Source organism: Canis lupus, chromosome X, assembly GCF_003254725.2.
Source record: "Canis lupus dingo isolate Sandy chromosome X, ASM325472v2, whole genome shotgun sequence".
Classification (NCBI taxonomy): Eukaryota; Metazoa; Chordata; class Mammalia; order Carnivora; family Canidae; genus Canis; species Canis lupus.
In genome coordinates, this window is record NC_064281.1 from 111,069,600 (window position 1) to 111,091,107 (window position 21,508).

Genomic DNA, 21,508 nt, shown 5'->3' on the forward strand with positions numbered 1-21,508 from the left:
GAAATTCTTTGACAATCACAAAATCCCATCACCACACAACTTTCCTTTAAAGCAGAGGCTTGACATACCCCTTACGCCGTTGGCCCACAAATAGAAAGCCTTGCCACACAGTGCAAATATTAGCATTTCCTAACGATGTAAAACAATGCCCTCTCAACAAGACCCATCCCACGATTCACAGATAAGCCCCACATTACTTAGATAAATTTTATAATCCCTAGTATTTTGTAACCCTGGACATGCCACAACACCCAGACATATCCCCGCAAGGCCCAGAGACAAAGGGGCAGTATAGATTGTGGTTAAAAGCTTTACGCTTAGGATTCAGACTACTAGGGTTTCAATCCCACATGTATTGTTTACTAACTGTGTGACTTTGGAAAGGTTTCTTAACCTCTCTGTGCCTTATTTTTCTCAGATATGAATTGGAATACTAGTAGTACCTACTTAGTAGGGCTGTTAAGAGAAATAAATGAGTGAATGCCTATACAGTGTTTAGAACAGTGCCTGGCACAGAATTAGTGTTATCAATGTTAGTTGATCTTGTTGTTGCTATTATTGTTGTTGTTTCTACGCAAGGAACTGGACTATGATGGTAAGACTTAATCTAAAATAATTAGAATCAACCCACAGCACATGGGGTATACCCCCATAAAGCCCAGAGTCACACCATAGCTCACACTCTCACCACCCTTTGCTTATAATTCCTATAATGACTGCACTTAGCTCGCAACGCCCAGAAGCAGTTACCACACCGAGTCTCCGCATAACACGAAGCCTCGTCACACAACACCTAGGCACACATTTCAGTGCATAGACATACCCGTGATACAGACCATGCAAACACTCATCAACTGAATGCACTCTATCATATATATACAGGCTCTGCAGTACGCATGCTCACCACAGAACACGTTGGCCCCACAGCATTGAAGAGCTCAATTTCAAATCCCTAGAAACAATCCACAACGCAGACTTCTCCAACACACAGAATTGTATCACATCATCCCTGTCAAAACCCACAAATTGCTCACAATGCTCAGACTCCCCCCATAACGCAGATTGTCTTTCCACAGGACTCAAACTTGCTCCACAGCACACAGGCTTGTACCTCAGCACACGATAGCCCCATTCCCCACAAACAGATCTTCTATATACAGAATCATGTGACAGAGCAGATGCACTCTGCAATGCCTGTATTAGGCACATAACACACACTGGCTCCAGTAAATATCTTCATTTCCCAGTACCAAGACTTGTCCTACAACATACAGAAAACCTTCTAACACACAGATACACAAGACCTCGAATGCCCTACACTGTACAGACTCAGTGTCCCGGTGTAAACTCCTCCCACACAGTAGAGAATGGCACCGCAGCACACCATGTCGTCCCACTGTACACTCTAGCATCCCCACAGCCCACAGCTCCCCAAGGGAACAGTTACATCACAGCGCAAAGATCCCAAAGACCTTCAGTTCTCTCCACATAGTCCCCCAAAGGATATGCAGGACCCGTACAACTCAAAAACAACATATAACCACAGACTTATCCCACAATCTGAAAACACGTCCCATGATGCACTGATATCGCCCACAATGCAGATGTCTGCCTGCATTAACCACGTGCACATCACAGCATTCAGAGTCAACCCACAGGTCACAGAGTACAACCCACAAACTTGCCCCATAACATGCCTCTCAAAGTATGGACGTAACCCTAACTCACCAGCTTGCCCCATGATGAATAGAATAATAACACAATGCCAAGTGGTATGCTCCACAAAGCCCACACTGCCACACAATACACACAGTTCTTACATAGCACAGTCATGCACCACAATGCCACATGTAAACCCCGACTAAGTACAGATAAACCCCACAGGGCATCGGCCTACCTCATAACACAAGCGTGCCGTGCAACACACACTCCATGCAAAGATCGGAATCACAATGCACAGACCCACTCTACACAACTGATCTGCTCCACAACATATGCAGTCATTCCACAATGAAAACACTAGAACCACAACACTCAGGCTCACTGCAAAGCATCCTCCCCGCCCCCACTTCTCTACCACATAGAGGCCCTAAAATGCATAGAGATGCCCCTCAACTCATAGACTTGCCCATCCACACCTGGACATGCCATCCAATGCATAGACATCCCCCACGATCCAGACAGATGTCAGAACACCTTGTATACAACACAAACATGCCTCAGAGAACATTTAACCCTCTGTGCACAGGCTTGTCCTGTGAAGCATAAGTCCACCTTACTCAGTTTGATCTAATATCACAACCCTAGACTGGTCCCCACACACAAAGGGGCACAGACATGTGTCACAACATCCAGAATCACCTCATGATACCCAGATTCACTCCACACTACCCAGAAACACCGTATCATTAATGCACAGACAGAAATACACAGCACACAGATTTGTCTTGAAAGTGCTTAGCTGCACAGCAATGCACGACATGCCCTACAACAGAGACACGCCTCACAAAACACCCTCTCCCTGCAGTGCAAACAGCAGGCTTACAAGGAAAATAGGAGCAACAAAGCACCTAGAGTTTGAACTGCCTTGCAGTTCAAAGACACATCCTACAATAGGCATCCACAACACATTACACAGACATACTAGCTCCACCAACTACTAGCTCATTGTGCAGCATAGAGAATTGCACAAAACCCAGTGCACAGACATAAATGCACAACTCAGACTCTCCCCAAAAAGTACAGAATCATATCACAAAGCACTGATATGCCCTTTACAATACACAATATCAAGTCACCAGGGGGAAATGCCTCTCATGTCACACGACTCTTCCTACAGAGAGACATGCCTCAGCATGCATCTCTTCCATGACACGGTCATTCATTCTTTACAGTTCCTAGATATAAGCCACGACTCTGCCCACCACGCATAGGTGCACACCAAAGCACACAAAGTTACCCCAGAGTGTACAGATTTGCCATGCGTTGTATAGGGTCAACTCATGACACATAGATGTGCTACACAGTATTCAGAGTTGATACAAAATACACACACACACCCCTCATCAGAAGACGGACCCCAAAATACTTGGGGTCAGTGACAAAACTCAACCTCCTCTTCCAATAAGGTGTGGAGCAGCATCACAAACATAATCCATCCTACAATAGGTAGAACAATCTCACAATTAATGCAGTTACCCCATGGTGCAAAGATTTGCCCAAGCACTGCACACACATACGCTACAACACATAGGCACATCCTATAGTGTAGAGATGTGTCCCCAGACACCAACTTCTCTTGCAACACACAGGATTACATCACAGCACATCAACTCACTCTTCAAGATATAGACCAGCCTGGCACACTTCTGCTTCACGGCACGCTAACTCCACAAATCCCAAACTTGCACCAAAACCCAAACTTGTACAGATTTAACCCATAGCATCTCAAACCCGCAATATCGCACAGAAACTTTAAAAACAGCTGCCAAGTTATATTAAAATATAAAAATACGCCTCCATGGAAGCACCCTCACTAAGCCCATGGTTGCCCTGCAATGAATAGAAAGGAACAACAGCACTCAAACTCAAGTCACAGTTTTTTTTTTGAGTTGCCTTACAATGTACAGAATTGCATCATAATGCACAACCATGACTGACAACTCACAGACCTACCCCAGAGAACAAGGCTCCCACAACCGCATACCTACCACACAATTCCCAAATTTGTGCCAAGCACGCATACTCAGCCCAAAATACACAAACCCACCCTGCATCAAACACAGCATAGCACATAGATTTGCCCTCACTTAGAATCAGCTGACAACTCATATTTGCCCCACAATGCCCAGATACACAATAGAACGTACAGACAACAATCACAGCTTAGATACTCCCCAGTGAACAGAATCCATAACACTGCAGAGCTTCCTCTATAATGCCCACTTCACAGCACCCCAAATTGCATGAAAACACACACTTGTTCCAAAATGGACAGCTTTTCCCACAGCATACATCCCACAGTACACAGATATGCCTCATAAGATATATTCCCCCCCAGAAACACACAGTATTGCATAACAACTTACAAACACTTCTCAAAACATGCACTCCATCATCAGTGGACTCCTCCACAACATCCTGTCACATCCTTAAATGCCTAGACTCAACCCCACCCCCACCAGCATTCTTGGCCAGTAGTTCTAAAACATGCCACAGAAAACAGACTTGCCCCACAAATGCGTAGAAATTGATACAACTTCCAAATTCACCGTTCGGTGCACAAACTTTACCCCTACACAGTGTTATCCCACAATGCAGAGACTCAACCACAGAGCAAATAATTAACCCATCACGTACCTCAGCCACCAGATATGTGCCCAAACACACAGACCTGCACCACCGCACCAAGAAACACTCCACAACATGCTTATGAACCTCACAACGCCCAGATTCTCCCATAACTCCCACGCTCACCCCTCAATTCTTAGACTAATTTATGATTTCACACATGTTCCATGACATGAGACTCCCAGCATAGCCCATGGAATCCCATCACAATGCACAAATATACCTTACAAGGCAAAAATTCTCCAATAAATGCCAAGACTTACTCGGTAGGCGTTCAGTATTACCGTAACAACTCGGCTTGCCTCAAAACTCAGTTTTGCACCATAATACTACAGAAATGTCTCATGATACCTACAATGAACTTAGAGTGAACAGACTTGCCCCATAATGCCAAGACTTACCCCATAATGCCAAGATGTGCTCTATAACCCACAGTTAAGTTCCACAATGGAAAAACCTCCCGAAAATGCACAGTCTCACTCTACAACAGAAAGTTACCCCACTCTGGTAAGGATCGACTGCAGACATCCAGCCACATCCCCAAATTCACAGTCTTGCCATACACCTCTAAGACATGTTTTACAGGGAACAAAATAGCTCCATGATACATTAATACAGCTAACTTGCCATGGACAGAGGGACTCTATAACACATAGATCTCTCCCACAAACACAAAGTTGCATTCTGATACACACATTTACCCCAATACACACACATGCACACAGTCATTCTACAAGACAAATACCCCACATAGAAAAACACGTATCCCCCAAACCCAGAATTGCCTTAGGATACACAGACTTCCCTCACAGGATGAAGACATATTACATAGTTTTGCTCCTCATCAGACATGCTTTACAACTTAGCCTTGCCCCACAAGGCACCCTTGATCCACAATCTAGACACAGTCTGTGGTCCACATACCCCCACAACACGTTGACAAACCTCCAATGAAAAGATGCAGCCTACAATGTTCAGAATACCTTGAAAATACACAGACACTCCCCACAGTCCCAGAATGGTCACGTCATGCTCAGACTCTGTCCCGAATGCAAATTCACTCCCAAACATCTAGAATCAAATCACAGGATACAAACTGAACCCATACCTGGTTTTCCCCACAATGCACTGACATGCCCCATAGCACTCAAGTTCTCCTACACACACAAAATCTCATTGTAACCTCACACCATCCCACAAAATGAATATATGAACTGCGGTACTACAGATAAGCTTTACAATATGCAGACTTGCCCCATATCACTGAGAGACCCACCCCCTGATACACAGACATGGCCTGCCATATAAACTCACCCTACAAAACAAATCATCACCCAACATAAAGATTTCCAACTCGAGACATGCTCATTACACACTGGCATACCCCATAACACACAGAAATGCATCACAAAGCAGATAGGCCTTACAGCATATAGAGTAGTCCCACAGCACAAACACAAAGCTCCCCTATGCCTAGATTTGCCCCTTAATAACCCATACTCTGTTTACAACCCCAGAATAGACCCAACACCACATTTCCAGTCAGCCTGTATCATACACACTTGCCTCACAATACACAGTATTGGACCACAACCTCTTGAAATGCCATACATACCGTGTACAGACACAACCCCATACCTGAGAGTCTCCCCCCTGCTTTAAGAAAACCCACATAGATTCACCATAAGGCACAGACATTCCCTACAATGCAAAGACTGGCCCTATGACAAGACAATTTGCTATGAATCTCTAGAATCAACCCATGACACAGCCTCACCTCATTACTCCAAGATACATCCCACATTATTCAGACTGCAGTGTATACACCACAGCACCTAGACATGACCTACAATGTAGGAAGATGTCCCACAATCCCCAGATTTTCCAGATAATACATCCAAAAAAAAAATCACTGCCATGAAAGTCAGAACACCCAGAATCACTCCCACAAAGCACAGTTCCTCCAAATCAGAAGCTCAGGACTCATAGGATCCATAATTCACAGAGACAACCCACAATCCACTGCTTCACCTCATCTCTCCTTGCTATGCTTCCCTTAATGTGCACTGAGAACAAGCTTACGGTGCACACATGAATCACACTAGTCACAAACTGGCAGCACAGGAAACTCACTCACAGGACCTACAACTTACCAATACTTCATAAAACCCACATGCTTGTCCCACAACACCTACACCCACATTCCTTCAGACAGACTCACCCTACAACATAAGACTTATCACCTCAAACCATGTAGCATCAACCCACAGTACAAAGAGATTGCCCTGTAACAGAAAGGTTTTCTCCACCACACCCAGAGTCCCCCCACACCTCGCCTCATGCCAGAGCACAGAGACTAGCTGAGACCTACCCTGTGACACATTTCACCACATGACATCTAGCCTCACAGCACTACACAGAGACGTGCCACCTAACCCAGAAACTAGCCCCGGAGCGCTCACACTTGCCCCACGGTCCTCAGAGACCCATTCCACAACACGGAGAAGAGCCATACGCAGAGACACGTAATCCACGACATACGTATTCACCCCAGGACACCCGGACTTGCTCCCAAACTTCACAGGCACCTCTAATAATACCCGGACTCATGACACAATGCTCAGGAGGCCCCACCCACCAAGAATGACAGCCGAATATGTATCCTGGTGCTAGAACATTCAGCTTCACTTCACGAGGCACGTCCTCCCTCCATCGTGTTTGTCCTCAATGACCCTTTGCTCTGTAGGGTACCGACAGAGGACCTGTGTGCTCACACAGAACTTTGGCAAGTGACTGCACTTCTTGGAGCCTGTCTACTCACATGTAAACTTGGACAGTACTTCCTTTTAGGTCATTCCAAGAATTAAGCGAGATCGTTTCAAGGAAGAATCATGGTTTAGAACAGTCTTTGGAGGCAGACGTGCCCGTTTACTGGTTGCTGGGACCCGGGCACGTTCCATAGTAGAAATGGTCGGCAGAGCAGAAGGAATGTAGGTTTGGTGTCTGTCAGGCCTGGTTCGAATTCTGCGGCTGCCACTTGTTGGCCACATGACCCACGTAATGCACTCTAAGTCTCTGATCCTCAGCCCTCATTTGTAAACTGAGGATGACACTGGTTCCCGCCTCCGAGGCCGTTGTGAGGATTGAATGACAGCAGGTATCTTAATCTGATTTTCTAGCCAAAGAAAAGTAGAATGAAGAAGAAAGTAGCAGTAGCACCTTTGGGGCCCTTGGCAGTAGGCAAGCCTGGGGAAGTGGGAGGTGGGGTGGGGGCCGTATGATGTGGGCTTTGGGCAGCCAGGAGGCAGCATGTGGGCTCCGGCTGGGGCCGGACGGGAGAAGGTAGGTGCGTGCCAGAGTCTCTGACAGAAACGTCTGCAGTGGCAGTGGGATTTGAAGAACTGAGCAGCCACCCGCTTTTTGTCTTCAGATTATAAAAAGCCTCTGTGCTGTTAGACCATTATTACTATCTTCAGTAATGGATATTTTCCAAAGGAGTCCATATTTTGATGTTTATTTTCTTGGCTACTTCAATAGTAGGAAGAAGATCTTGAGCCCCTCATGCTGGCTGTATCATAGAAAAGCAGGTGTGGAAATGCCCAGAAAAGTCTTTCTGGAAAAAAAGTGCTCACATCTACACACATATATTCATCATAGATAAATACACCCTAGAACACACACACACACACACACACACACACACACACACACACAGTGCCAGAGATGTTCACACTGACCCAGACCTACAGGGGTGTCATAATCTCACAGACCATATATTCTTACAGCCACAACCAGAGATACATGTTTGCACAAGTATGAACCTAAAACTCCAGCGTCCCGACGTGGGTCATCTCGTATACACACAGATACACACAGATGCACACAAATCCCCATAGTTCTGTATGTAGGCACAGAGCAACACATAGTCATAAATACATAATCCACATTCACATAGACCCAGAGAAGCATGCAGAGACATATATGCTGACCTGGGTAGCATCCAGAGGGTGTATTTACTGATTCATAGCCTCAAAGATGCAAAATCACAGATGCACACACATATGCGCATGCAAGAACACATAGCTGCTTCTAGAGGCTCATGAGTCCTAAACACATTCTCAAGCACCCCTGGATGTTTATGCAGAAATGTAGGCAGGCATATACGAACCCACAGAGACACATATGTGTTTGCACGTGTGTACACGTACCCACAGACAGGTGCATTGAGTCATCCATACATAGACATAAACATATGTGTTTTTACTGCTGTGCAGACACAGAGACATTCACACAAACACTGAAACACAGAGACTCATTCATAGGTAAATACATGTGTTTTAAACATATATTTACTGGCGTTTTCCTGCTTACAGAGTCACATGCATGTACACACAGAAGCATAGTTGTTACTAGAACACATATGTACAAACACGTTCATGCCTGCACCTGCATTGCAAGTGCTCATGCTAACCATGACAATTCAAATGTGCATACAGGCACATGCCTGAAAACTTATATGAAGATACACAAAGGAATATTCGGGCGTGTGGATGTACATATGGAAATACACAAGCACGCAGGTGTGCACATGTAAATGCACTTGTGCGAGGAGAAGTATACATGTACACAGATACAAAACCGAGATGGAGCCACAAAGAGATTTCTACATGCACACACACAGGGGTAGTGGCATGTGCATTTAGAGAGATGCTTTTATACGGAGAGGGAGATGTGTTGTATATAGATCTGGGGGGACATATGCTTTTATAGACAGAAACATACACCTACACATATAGCCACAGGCCTGGAGACCCACACAAAGATATATGTGGGCAAACGCATCTGCACTCTCAGAGGCTCACACGGGTGCATGAGAGGGGCACGCAGAGTCCCCTACCCATAGAGAAGCACAGGGACATTCACAGGAATGCAGGCATGGACACAGAGGCAGAGATGTACACAGACCCACACGCACATAGAGTCACAAAGAGACAGCTGCAGAAGCTCGAGCAGATGCAGGCAGAAACACACATACAGATTTCTACCCGTGCAGGTAGATGTGGAGGCCCACAAGGATGTACAGGTAGACACAGAGGCCCACAGACATACACCTGAACCAACCAGGAGGTGCACGGATACACACAGAAGTGTGCATGTGCATTGACCTCTGTGCATAGTCACAGAAATGCAGGCACACACTAGCAGAACCCAGCATACCTTCCAGACATCCCGCCACACAGATGCTTATATGGGTTCTCCTGTGTATGCACACGAACAGATGAGTATGCGTAGCACAGAAGCGTGCACACAGACAAGTACATGCAGACATGCAAAATTCTCCTGCATGCAGAGTCCTTATGTTAGGCAGCAGCATAAACATCTGCACACAGGCACATACGCATTCACCCAGAGTCATCCAAAAAAATTCATTCTCACGTATACAGATTGAGGCAGATGCACTCACACGTGCCCCTGTGGACACGCAGATGGTTACACAGACTTACACAGGCCGACAGAGGTGGACAAACAGATGGGTGAATGCTGAGGCTTGTACATGTGAATATAGAAGCGCCTAGACATGGATAAAGAGGCTTACAGCAAGAATGTATAGGTACAGACATATCAGTTGACACACAGACATGCAGACGTGCAAATACTCACACAGATGAATAGTTGCAGGCAGCAAACGTGAGGACTAAACATTTCTGCATAGACATAGATGCTACTTATACACATGGACTCATGCAGAAACATATACATAGGAATACAGGTACGGTTCCGTGGACTTACATATGTATACATAGACGTGAGTACTGCCTCCAAAAAAGACAAGATTTCACCTACTCAGGTGGTGACACACTCCAAACCTCTCTTAGGGGCACACGCACACACAACTCCATAAAAGCACTCACGTATACAGACATATAAATGCACATGGAGATGCACACTCAGATGCCAGGTGTACCTGCCAGAAATACACAACATCCTCAGCATATAACATAAGAGACAAGCCACGTGGTATCTACAGACAACACAGACCTGAACATGGTCTATTTTTTTAAAAAAAATAGACATATCTATAGGCATACGGAGGCACAGACATGTACACATCAGCATATATACACATCGGCACAGATGTACATACACAAATGATCTACAAATATACCCCATGCCCCTGTGGCACTCAATCCTAGATGTACATCAAGTATAGGAGTGCACACACACACATGCATCTGCCATCATAGGCATATAGCTGCATACGTGGACTTAGTCTGCAAGCAGAAACACGGGCACATGCACAGTCACGGGGACATATGCAGAGGTTTATATGTATGAAAACACAGAGACTCAAATACTTATAAAAGCACGCACAAATAAACACACTTCCACATTTTCAAAGGAAGCTGTGACTTTAATTTAGTTTTTTAAATAAATTTATTTTTATTGGTGTTCAATTTGCCAACATGCAGAATAACACCCAGTGCTCATCCCATCAAGTGCCCCCTTCAGTGACTTTTAATGCACCTTTTTCTTAGCCTCATCAAGAGAAAATGGAAATTCTTGAGCTCCCTCTAATGACTATACAGTATAAAAGCAGATGTAGAGATTACCAGAAAGAGATCTAAAAGATCTGGGGTGCACAGGTGTTTGTGTGCTGCACACACAAATGCACACACTTCCACGTGCATAGAACCACAGGCATAGAATCACAGAAATACAAATGTGCACAGCCAAATACAGAAAGATACACAGACAGATGGCATGCACACTCATATGCGTGCGCGCGCACACACACACACACACACCGCTGGAACATCATACAGTGTAATATTTAAGGGCATGGCTATTGAATTGGGAGAAACACAAACTTGCATTTTCTTACTAACTCAATGATCTGGGGCCATTTTTCTGCTTTCTCACATATAATATGGGGGTGACATTAGCCTGTATCTTTGAGAGCTGTTTGAAGATTCAATGAAATTAAGATCTTAACCTTGTGCTTGGAATGTCATAGATACTGCTTTTCGGTTTTACCAGAGGTGAAGTTCTTAGCTGCATAGAGTTTGGGTTTTGTGGTCAAAGTACATGGTTATACCATAGAATGTATTAACATTATTTGTAAATGGTATTAATGAAGGGTAGATTAGATTACATAAATAAGGCCATTTGTGAAATTTTCAGATGTTAAGGGCTTATTACTTTCCCTGGCAAAAGGAAGCAAATATTCCCTGCTACTGTTTGTTGTGATTTTCTTTATTCATATCCTTTTTCTTTTTGCAGGAGATTGGACAATTGAGAGAGCCCTGGAGGAGGGGGAGAGGGCTTCGTTTCCAGTGTGTACTTGCCACCTAGTGACCATAGTGAGTAAGTACAGTGTTTGTGGATTGCTCAGAAATATTCCTAAAATTTCACCCATTGCAAAGTTGCCTAATTGCCTTGGCAAATAAGCTAGTGTATTCAAGTTATAGTGATTTCTGGTATATTCAGAAATTAAAAATGATAGTAAAATAAATCTTTCTTTCTAAATTTCCTTTCTCCCACTTAGTTTTCCTCTGGGCTTCACTGAGACTGTTCTATAACAGTGGTTTTTAAACTTTCTAATTATAGACTTGCTAAAATAATTTTGGAAAACTATCAATTCCATCACCAATATTGAAGCTGGCATCTGAAGTTTTTGATCATAAGTTTATTTGTAGTTATTATTTCCGGCATATTACAAATACCATACTTTTAAATAAAACGATTTAATCACATTTGTACATTTATTCAGTGAACTAAAAGTACCATAGCATCTTGATACTCATCATTGTTGATTTAAAAGCAAAGAAAAAAACATGAACAGTCAGAAATTTTCATGATATTACCTCCTTTAAATCACCATTCTATTTAAGTGCCCTCAGTAAATTACCCTAATGTAATATATTTTTATGTTTAAAAGCCTTTTATTGGTCATCCTACCATACATCTCTGCGAAAGATTTTCAATATGGATTGAAAGAAATTTTCCTATAATGCCAAGCCTATTAAATATTAAACTTTTTACCTTTAAATTTTTAGTAGTATACAGTTTATCAGAACAGTATAAAATATTACATATTTTGATAAGTAATTACTAAAAATAAAAACTCAAATTTGGTTGGAAATGCACCCCTTAAGGGCATATGATTGTTTATTTTCCTCCAAGATAGTTCATGACTCTGAGGATGGCTATTACTTCTAATGAGACAGTGCAGTAAAAATTTTCTTCCTATTTTTCACTTTTAGAGCTATAAGAGGTCAGAAAACTTCGTTCCCAAAAATAAGTAGAAGGGAATGGAATGAATGTCCAAATCATAAGTCAAAAATCACAGTGACCTGTTACGACAAGTAATTTTTCATGATTTAAATATTTTAATTAAAATTTAAAATTTGTAACAGACAACTTGATTAGGCCTATCTTTAGTTCCATGAAAGTAAGGAAGCCCCAATTTATTAAAGGATTTCTTGCTGAATAATTTATTTCTGGGTTTCTGGTAAGTTTACCAAAATGACTTTATCAAGGATTTGGCAAATAACTATTATATCTGACATACTTTAATTTTGGGGCATTATTTTTAATGCAGTGTACTTAAAAAGATTAGAAAAATCAAAATACTTAGACCGATATGCCTTAGCCAACATAATAATTTTGATAAAGTTCCTTTAATTTATTTAAATATAAATCTTTGAGGCTACAGATTTGGATCATTGATTTCATAGAAAATATTTATAATATAACTTAATTGGCAAAAGCAATATCCATATCAAAATAATCGGCTAGATCAGCTGTACCTTCAGAAAAATGTCTACTTCATTTTTCAATGGAAAAATCAATTGATATGCATTTTGAGGAACATTATTAAAACCACACAGAAGTCAATTACGGGACACCTCCTGTTTAATAGTTTATTAACAAAGGAAATCGATTAAAATTATAATGAGAATTTTATCAACTTCAAAATAAATTAAGAGATTAAATCATAATTTTGTTTCTCGTGATTTTAAATTAAACAATGTAATATGTAGCTAACGTTATAATTCATGTATAAAACAAGGAATCTGATAGCAAGCATAGTTTCCTTTGGTAAATTTGTATGCATGTGTTTTTAGAACTCTGGTGTTGGGTTTGTGGAAATAATTAAGTAGGAATCATGTACAGAAATTTAAAAATCCATTAACTTTATTAGACCACAGAATCAAACTTTTCAACTGTATTTTATGAAAGAGATATGCATATATAGCTAAAGAATAATTGGTCTGGAAACTACTATATTTTGTTTTTGATAATGGGAGGAAGAAAATATATAATATATAAGTGAAATATTATATAAATATATATTTATAAAGTGAATATTATAAAGTGAAATATTATATAAATATATAGCATATATTTATAAAGTGATATGAGGATTTACTTTAATTGGAAAAGATACTTCAAGATACAATCTGAGAAAACAGGTTTTAAGTAGTTTAATTGAATGATGTATCTTATCTGAAATAAATAACAATTTCTATGTATTGGTTTTACTGGTGTAAACATTTTGTCGTATAGGAAAACATTCTAGTTATATATATATATATATTTAAAGATTTTATTTATTTATTCATGAGAGACACAGAGAGAGAGAGTCCGAGACACAGGCAGAGGGAGAAGCAGGCTCCATGCAGGGAGCCCCATGTGGGACTCGATCCTTGGACTCCGGGATCACACCCTGAGCCGGAGGCAGACGCTCAATCGCTGAGCCACCCAGGCGTCCTCATTCTAGTTATATTTAAAAGAATCAATATCAACAATATATACTGCCATTAGTTAGGTGCATTTTTTTTTCCAGTTAATGATACATTTAAGCGATCGGTATTGAGAATAGTTGCAAAATAATGCCTAATTTTAAGCACGTGGGAAAAAAGTTTTTAGGCAGATCAGTTTTAGTAGAAAAGATCCATGGGAGTTGAGAATCTGAGAGTGGATCCATGGAAACTATCCATGCTCACATACTTCTTTTTTTTTTTAATTTATTTTTTATTGGTGTTCAATTTACTAACATACAGAATACTTCTTGAAAAGATTTCATGTACCAGTAGCCTAGTTCGAAGACCACTGCTCTAGACTATTTTCAGCAGGATTGCTCCAGAACAATATATCATTGTCATTGTCATAATCAATTCATCATAGTTGACACGCAAAAGAGTGCTGTGGAAATAGCTGCCACTGTTGAATTTCTGCTGAATGCTTCTGTGTTTGAGCAAAATGTTCTGGAAGGGATTATTTTATTTTGTTGATAATGTATGTATTGACCAGGTCTGCATTGTCCAATATGGGAACCACATACGGCTCTTGAGCATTTGAAATGTGGCTCGTGCAAACTGTGATATATTCTAAGTGTGGAATACGGTATACAACAGATTTCAGAGACAGGGTAGACAAAATATTTCGCTAATATTTTTATATTGATTATATGTTGAAATAATAGTATTTTGGATATATTGAGTTAAATAACATATTATTAAAATTAATTTCGTCTACTTTTTAAACTTTTTTTTACTTTTTAAACTTTTTTAAAAGGTCGCACATGAAAAATAAAATTACACCTGTAGCTTGGCATCGTATGCGTTATATGTGATAGTGCTGCTCTAGACCTTATGTTGGAACTCTTGAATTTCCTCCAAAAGCATGACCACAGAAAAAAAAATGGATTTGTCCACTAATCTGGTCCAGTATATTGGTATTCTGATGTAACCAGGACCTCTTACTAGTGTTTAGGTTCTTGGGTTGGGGAATTTCTAGTTGTAAGCAAGAAAAAGTAAAACAAAACAAAACAAAAACTTCGATATTCCATTAAGGATATTTAAAAAGTAGTCTTTTGTTAGTATCTAGGAATTTTGCCAACGTGAACTTTAGATGGCTTCTAAGTGGGTGCGTGTGAAGCTTTTCAAACTCTTCAGAAATGTCAGTGGCAGATATTGCATTCTATTGAAGATATGAAGCGTTCCATCGCATTTGAGATGCTTTTTCCCCCTATAATTATGTTTTTGTGTAACACTAAGAAAGAAAACAAACACCTCTAAATAAGCTGTGATGTAATGCTTTCATATCAGTAGAATTGTAACTTTATACTTATTGGAGAGCTCTTTTTGGCTTCTTTAGATATATATGTTTATCGCAGGTCATGATACTACAATAGCCACGCGCAGACTTGAGTGTACACAGGCGATGACCACTCCCTTTCAACTGCGTCCTGGCTGACAGTGATTGTAAAATGCCCACTGATTATAAGGTGCATTCTGATTGCAGAGACATTAAAAAGGGAAGAAAATATACATCTCAGAATCAGGTAAATATGGTAAGTCCTTTGTCACGAAAAAAGGACCACAGGAGACAAACCCCAAGACATCAACCTAGTGAAAACCTCTCTTCTGTGTATGACTGTATTTGTGAAAAACAAAATGTGGCTCTTATCTAAACATCTATCATAGCGCACTTAAATACAATTGCATTATACATTTCATCTGCACTGTTTCATAGTTTTCTTAGCATTCTTTTATTTGTTTCCTGGCGCGGGAGTGGGAATCATGATGGGTGGAGTATGGCTGGGGAACAGAGTGGATTTCTCCAGACTGAAAAAGTCTAGCATCTCTGTTGTGAGAACCACTTAGCACAGTCTTGTGGGAGGCTGTGCCTTCAATGGCACTGTTTGTTCTTCGTAAGTGGCCTAACAGAAGGAGCCTTTCTCCTTGTCATGGCTTAGTTTAATTTTAACATGTTCATTGTATCCTTTCTTGACTGAAGGGCTTGAGAGAGGGAGGAATGGAGATTGAGCTGCTTTTCTAGTTTTTGTTTTATAGAGTATTCAAGAGGGTCCATAAGATGAATCAGAACTCCACAGGAAGTACATTATCTCAAGAATCAATGAAAACAACCCTAGATTTGTCATCCAGGAATTGTGACACATCTCTGATTCTAATGATACTCTTGATGATATGAGAGACTTGCAAGAGGTAACAAAAACAAAAGTTTTCATGAAATGAGGAGGATAAAAGAACCAATACCAGGTTTAATTGTAGGTTTAACTACAGTTAAACATTATACTAAGACTTACATATCTCTTAGGGGCTCAAAAGCAGGGCCTGCTTCCCGGACGTGTGACTTGTGAGTCTCATAGGGCTCCATGCTTAGTTTAATGCTCTGCTGTAATGGTCCTGAAATTCTTAATAATTTTTAAAAATATTTTATTTATTTATTCATGAGAGACACAGAGAGAGAGAGGCAGAGACACAGGCAGAGGGAGAAGTAGGTTCCCTGCAAGGAGCCCGATGTGGGACTTGATCCTGGATCCCAGGATCACGACCTTCCATAACTTGGCTATTGTAAATAATGCTGTTATAAATATAGGGGTGTGGGCAGCCCCGGTGGCCCAGCAGTTAAGCGCTGCCTTCGGCCCGGGGTGTGATCCTGGAGACTCGGGATCGAGTCCCACATCGGGCTCCCTGCATGGAGCCTGCTTCTCCCTCTGCCTGTGTCTCTGCCTCTCTCTCTCTCTCTCTGTCCTGAATAAATAAATAAAGTCTTAAAAAATATATAGGGGTGCACTTATCCCTTTGAATTAGTGTTTTTGTATTTTAGGGGTAAATATTCAATAGTGCAATTACTGGATCATAGAGTAGTTCTATTTTTATTTTTTTATTTTTTAAGTATTTTATTTATTTATTCATGAGACACACACACACACACACACACACACACACACACACACACACAGAGGCAGAGACACAGGAGGAGGGAGAAGCAGGCTCCATGCAGGGAGCCTGATGTGGGAATCCATCCTGGGCCTCCAGGATCATGCCCTGGGCTGAAGGCGGCACTAAGCTGTTGAGCCACCTGGGCTGCCCCTATTTTTAAACTTTTGAGGACCCTCCATACTGTTTTCCACAGTGACTACACCACTTTGCATTTCTACCAACAGTGCAAGAGGGTTCCTTTTTTTCCACATCTCTGCCAACACTTGTTTCTTGTGTTTTTGATTTTAGCCATTCTGACAGGTGTGAGGTGATATCTCATTGTGGCTTTGGTTTGCATTTCCCTGATGATGAGTGCTGTTGAACATCTTTTCATGTGTCTGGTGGCCATCTGGATGTTTTCTTTGGAGAAATGTCTGTTCAATTCTTCTGACCATTTTTAACTAGATTATTTGGATTTTTGGTGTTGAGTTGTCTAAGAATTTTTAATATATTTTAGATACTAACTCTTTATTGCATATGCCATTTGCAAATTCTCCTCCCATTTCATAGGTTGCCTTTTAGTTCTGTTGATTGTATTCTTTGCTGTGCAGAGGCTTTTTATTTTGAGATAATCCCCATAGTTTATTTTCGCTCTTATTTTCCCTTGACTTAGAGACCTACATAGGAAAAGTTGCTATGGCTGGTGTCAGAGAAATTACTGCCTGTGCTCTCTTCTAGGGTTTTTATGGTTTCAGGTTTCACATTTAGGTCTTTGATTCATTTTTTTTTCTTTGATTCATTTTGAGTTTATTTTTGTGTATGGTGTAAGAAAGTGGTCCAGTTTCATTCTTTCCATGTAGCTCACCAGTTTTCCCAACACCATTTGTTAAAAAGACTTTTCCCACTGAATAAACTTTCCTACTTTGTTGCAGATTAATTGACCACATAATTTTGGGTTTTCTGTTCTGTTCTATTGATCTGTATGTCTATTTTTATTCCAATACCATACTCTTTTGATTATTACAGCTTTGTAGGATAAGTTGAAGTCCAGGATTATGATGCCCGGAGCTTTGCTTTTCTTTTTCAAGATTGCTCTGGCTATTCAGGGTCTTCTGTGGCTCCATATAAATTTTAGAATTGTTTGTTCTCTGTGTTTTTATTTTTCTCATCTATAAAATGGCAATGCCATTGCAGTTGTTCTCCTTAGCTCCAGATGAGGCTAATTCAGAATCCAACTGAAATGCCCATGGAAGTACTTGTGAACCATAAAGACTGAAACAGATGCAAAATTATTACCCTCCTCCCAGCAGGAAATCCTGCATGGCTTTTAAGTGTGCAAGAATGCCTGTCAGTGACTTCCATGGTACGTCCTCAGAGTCTTATTTACACACTCGCTGGGTCTTGCTGTGATGCCATAGAGAGAGGTGAAGGTAGCACTTCAAGTGAGGTCACAGAAAATGTTATTCTAAATATCTTGGCAATGTCTCCTGTCGCTGATGGGACGTGGTGATCAACAATTTGTCTTATTTCATATATCAGCCTATATTAGAGATCACTGAAGACTTTGTCTCTTGTGGGGGGCAGAAGCAAGGATAGGTATGTAGCTTATTAGGAATGAGTGTCCAGGAGAAGGCTGTTTTCTGGCTACGAGGGTACAGTGTATTTGATTGCATATCTCCATGGGGAAATGAGGGGTTACTGTGTTGTACTGGAATGCAGGCATGAAGTGGCTGGGATGTATTTCCATTATTTTGATTTTTTTTTTTTGCACCAGGGTTTGCCCACTGGGTCCGGTCTGTGGCAAGGGCTGAAGACCTGATAAACCAAAAGCAAAGAGTCAATATCTGGTCTGTGATCCCTTGGTTCAGATCTGAGCCTTCCAGTTACCTCACAACTTGGCTTGAGGAGGTTGTGTGACAACCTAGATCAGGACTGGAGACAAGGGACAAGGATGCCGATTGGGCAACTGTAAGAGCATGTTCATTTTGAGAGGTTTTCATCACAAGGGAGCCTGCGAAAGGGAGTTGGCTGTGGCACATAGAGGTCTGGGTGCAGGCACAAAGATGCCTGCATGTGAGAGGGTGAGGAGTTGGGGGGTTCCGTGGGGACTTCATGAACTAGTTGGATGGAGGTTGTCTGTGTAGGTGTCTGTAACTGACTTAGGTTAAGCTCTACTCAGGTTGGAATAAGAGAACTTTGTTAGGGAGGGAGAGAGAAAGGAGAGGGGCAGAGGGAGAGGGAGAGAGAGAAGCTTAAGCAGGCTCCACGAACAGTACAGAACCCAATGTGGGGCTCGAGCTCATGACCCTGTGATCATGACCTGAGCTGAAATGAAGAGTCAGATGCTCAACTGACTGAGCCCCTCCAGGCCCCCAGGGATAAGAGCTTTTTTGAGCTCCCTGTAGCACTGCCTGAAACCACTACTGTGTTCCCAGACCAACCAAGAGAGGCCATACCCATTGGCGAAGGTAAGTTGGGAGCTCAGCAAAGATCTCATTTGTAATATAGGAAGATTTCCAGTGTTTCTCTTAGGACCCCAGTTGAGGTTGAGGACCAGAGAAGGGAAGATGATAATATAGTCTCTGAATTGCGGAGAACCCTTAAAGGCCATTTAGTTCAGTCCTTGTATCTCCATTTTGAAATCTGCAATAAATAGTTTCTCCTTCCTTGGCCTGAACATCTCCAGGAAGGGGGAATGCCATGTTTTCTGAGGCAGCCTGTTCAGTGTCTGGCCATGTTTATAGCTTGGCCTCATGTTGGATGCAGTCTGCCTCCCTGGGATGCACGTTCTGAACTCGAGGCAAGTCGCCTCCTGCTGACACATGGCCCCGTTGATCACTGAAGACAGTTCCTGGACTCTTCTCTTTGCCAAGGTTCGTCTCTCTCTGGCATTGCCCATTTGACAGTTTGGGCCCCTGTTCCCCTTGTTTTGTCCTTCTCGACCAGGAACCAAAGGTCAGGGGACCCCCTCCCTGGGGTACTGAAGTCTTGCACAGTCTGATCTCTCTATTGGCCACATGGCATTTATAGTCAGAGTGTTGACTCACTCAGACTTTGCAGACAGTCTAAATTCACCTTAGTGAAGCCTGAAACCTGCTTCCCTAAGAACTACAGCGATAGGGCCCCTGGGGTGGGGGCGTTCAGTCAGTTAAGCGTCCGACTCTTGGTTTCAGCTCAGGTCAGGATTTCAGGGTCCCGGGATTGAGCCCCGCATCAGGCTCTGTGCTCAGTGTGGAGTCTGCTTTTCCTCCTCCCTCTCCTCCTCCCCCTGCTCGTGCGTGCTCTCTCATAAATAAAAATGAGAGAAATACGGGGGTAGCTGAAGCTTCTGACCAGGAGTATTTCCCTCACTGAACATTAGGTCATGGTGGCTTGGGAGGAACAAAGGTTTTTTTTTTTTTTAAGATTTAATTTATTTATTCATGAGATACAGAGAGAGAGGCAGGGACACAGGCAGAGGGAGAAGCAGGTTCCCTGCAGGGAGCCCGATGCAGGATTCGATCCCAGGGCCCTGGGATCACAACCTGAGCCAAAGGCAGATGCTCAATTGCTGAGCCACCCAGGTGTTCCAGGGAGGAACAAAGTTAAAGGTAGAAAGCTATCTGGTGTATTGTCTTTTAAGAGCTTTAGTATCTATTTTCCTTCGACACATCCCTCATTTATGTACATATCATTTCATATGGAGTCTGGAACCTGGGAACATATGGAACAGTGAACCTGAAATGTGGTTGAGAAATTGTGTTAATCACACGCGTGGCTCACAATGGAGCAGGAGTGAGCTTGAAACTTTCCTTTCCTCTTATGTCCCCCTCCCAGTCCTAGGAAGGAACAGCGTTACCTGCAAAGGAGAGGAAGACAGGACTCCGTCACTAAAAATAGAGCAATTTGATTTTTTTTTTCTTCCTCTAGATTTTAGCTAATAAGTTTGTTCACTGCATAGGCTGCAAAGTGTGGTATGTTCTCTACCTAATTCCCTCCAAACTAATCCCTGGCGGAACATAAAGATGTGATGTTGCCGATTTCTGCTTCATATAAATGAACGAAAGCAGGATCCAGTGTGGTACTACTTTTTGAGCATGTTCACATTCCTGTTTATATAATCAGCACACATCACAGTAATCACTCACTTAAAATTATGTAATCAATGCTCCGTGCAATGGTTATCTTACAACACGAGGGCTGAGAGCCAAATGTATTTATGGACATAGTAGAACACACTATTTAGCGTGAGGAACTTTCTGGAAAGAAGAACATGTGGGTGAAGGTTTTGCTTGCATGGTACCATATTCACAATGACTTACTCTGCGCCCCCCGCCCCACGCACCTCCTTGGCCTTCACTACATTGATTGCTCTTTCTCCCTCTCTTCTGGGGACTGGTGTTCCTATAGTCTCGAATCTCATTCCTTGCCTTTGCCCTCCCTGA

The 21,508-nt window shown here is 42.0% G+C and overlaps 1 long non-coding RNA gene across 4 annotated transcripts in view; it reads left to right on the forward strand.

The window, feature by feature from the left end:
* Positions 1-21,508, forward strand: part of LOC112668474 (uncharacterized) — a 70,079-nt gene that overhangs the window by 7,831 nt on the left and 40,740 nt on the right. For all 4 annotated transcript variants that reach the window (XR_004813058.2, XR_007409496.1, XR_007409495.1 and 1 more), the window contains exon 3: positions 11,632-11,715. This is a non-coding gene — a long non-coding RNA (uncharacterized LOC112668474). The remainder of the gene's footprint in view (positions 1-11,631; positions 11,716-21,508) is intronic.